Here is a 2,867-nt window from a genome sequence, read left to right on the forward strand (position 1 = left end):
CAAATTCTAAAGGTGGCAGGGGTAAAATAAAGGGAGCGAAAGGCTATTTACAATTTGTACAGAAACCAGATGGCAGTTATAAGAGTCGAGGGACATGAAAGGGAAGCAGTGGTTGGGAAGGGAGTGAGACAGGGTTGTAGCCTCTCCCTTAATCTTAATTGTCTCATTTCCTAATCTAATTCCCTCAGCATCACCCGACTTTATTCGAGTACATTCCATTATCCTCGTTTTGCTTTTGTTGATATTCATCTTATATCCTCCTTTCAAGACACTATCCATTCCGTTCAACTGCTCTTCCAAGTCCTTTGCTGTCTCGGACAGAATTACAATGTCATCGGCGAACCTCAACATTTTTATTTCTTCTCCATGGATTTTAATAACTACTCCAAATTTTTCTTTTGTTTCCTTCACTGCTTGTTCAATATACAGATTGAATAACATTGGTGAGAGACAACAACCCTGTCTCACTCCCTTCCCAACCACTGCTTCCCTTTCATGCCCCTCGACTCTTATAACTGCCATCTGGTTTCTGTACAAATTGTAAATAGCTTTCGCTCCCTGCATTTCACCCCTGCTACCTTCAGAATTTGAAAGAAAGTATTCCAATCAACATTGTCAAAAGCTTTCTCTAAGTCTACAAGTGCTAGAAATGTAGGTTTGCCTTTCCTTAATCTAGCTTCTAAGGTAAGTCGTAGGGTCAGTATTGCCTCTCGTGTTCCAATATTCCTACGGAATCCAAACTGATCTTCCCCGAGGTCGGCTTCTACTAGTTTTTCCATTCATCTGTAAAGAATTCGCATTAGTATTTTGTAGCCATGACTTATTAAACTGATAGTTCTGTAATTTTCACATCTGTCCACACCTGCTTTCTTTGGGATTGGAATTATTATATTCTTCTTGAAGTCTGAGGGTATTTCTCCTGTTTCATACATCTTGCTCACCAGATGGTAGAGTTTTGTCGGGACTGGCTCTCTCAAGGCCGTCAGTAGTTCCAATGGAATGTTTTCTACTCTGGGGGCCTTGTTTCGACTCAGGTCTTTCAGTGCTCTGTCAAACTCTTCACGCAGTATCATATCTCCCATTTCATCTTCATCTACATCCTCTTCCATTTTCATAATATTGTCCTCAAGTACATCGCCCTTGTATAGACCTTCTATATACTCCTTCCACCTTTCTGATTTCCCTTCTTTGCTTAGAACTGGGTTTCCATCTGAGCTCTTGATATTCATACAAGTGGTTCTCTTATCTCCAAAGGTCTCTTTAAGTGATGTTAAATGGTCTGTTTTACAGTACCACCCCAGAGGCCACAGCAGAACCATTATCTATGATTCACTTTATCATGCAGCGAGTTTACAGTTGAGACAAGGTTTTTTTTTAGTCATATAAATTGTGGCCTATGTTCCCTGTGAATGTTTACTACAAGCAGAGACCGCATGGCGTAAACACATGGACTGGCACAGCTGTCGCCTTGCGATTAGCGAGTTACACTCCCAGACGCTACCACTTCTCTCCCTCTCCTTCGTGTGGTCTGTCATAAATTAAGTCTAGTTTTCATTTGATTTATAAGTCATCTATTGGATATTTTTTGAGTGACAGTATACTGAGGGTATTATATCGGGTATAAATATTAAGTGGTTGTAAGTAACCGTTCATAATTTTAGGAGAAAGATGGCCCAAGTCCATACCTCTTTGTATTATATGAAAAGTTTAGATATTTCTGAAGATTTTGAGGTGTTTAAAGGTACCCCCTGCCAACTACGGTAAAAGTATTTGTCATTTGATGATATTAAAGTATTTGCATTATTCAGCTTTGTTTTAGAATTTTTGTATTGTTCTGTATTTCAATTTAGATGTCGTTTATTGACAATGATTTTGTTTTGCCTTTCAAAAGAATGCATCATGTTTACCCTACTAAAGTTTTTCTACAATGCTACTTTTTACAAGCATACGTCGTTGAATGTTTTATTTTGTTGTCAAAACTAGAATATGGAGCCCCCTCCTTGTGGTGTCTTCATTTATTGTTCAATAGATTTTGATACTTCAGATTTTCATGTAACTTATGGAACTAATCCTACACTGCTTTGCAGATGAACTAAGTCTACTGTCGTTTTAGCAGCATTTATTTTCCTGTTTTATTTCAAGCTGCCTAAGGTTAAAAAATGATTGAGAGTTTCTAATTCTCATGCTGCTGACCAGACTGTATTTCCTAGGGGAATTTGGAAGCAAGCAATCTCCAGCTGATGGTACATGAAGCAGAAACACACCGAAATAATGAAGCCGGTCGTTATGGGGTGTCTTCCCATGCACCACCATTTTGTTTGGTGGCACTTTGCATTTCCGAGCCTCCCCCAAAGTATAGTACCACCATACAACTTTCTGTATAGTCCAACGCATCGTAAGAACCGACTACCTGCTCCTTTTCCAAATTCTTAAATGGTCTCACCATTACGTACCCACCACAGCTCTGGATTCTACATATGTTGCACCATAGCAACACACCCATTATGTAAGATTCTCTTTCAGTCATGATACACGATTTTGTGAGTTGGCAATCCCGGAATCCCATTATGCGCCATGTTTGTGCCTAGAACCAGACTGGTATGTTTAGAAGAAAGTGAAGTACCCAAGTTGTATAAGATACTCATGTGCCCCTGAAGTTGAGAAGAAGTGCACTACTCTCTCACTGTAGAGCAGCAAGCAAAATAGATTTTGTGATAGTATAAAACCAAAGACGTTCCACCCAAGTAGGTGTAGAATTGTAGTTCGCACACCATGTGCGTTTTGCACATTTAAGAGTTCACCCAGAGTTTTGTTATTGTTCACCCTACTTCTTATGAAGTCATTTAATGATGAGGTGAAGATGTTAC

This window comes from Schistocerca gregaria, chromosome X, assembly GCF_023897955.1.
Source record: "Schistocerca gregaria isolate iqSchGreg1 chromosome X, iqSchGreg1.2, whole genome shotgun sequence".
Taxonomy (NCBI): Eukaryota; Metazoa; Arthropoda; class Insecta; order Orthoptera; family Acrididae; genus Schistocerca; species Schistocerca gregaria.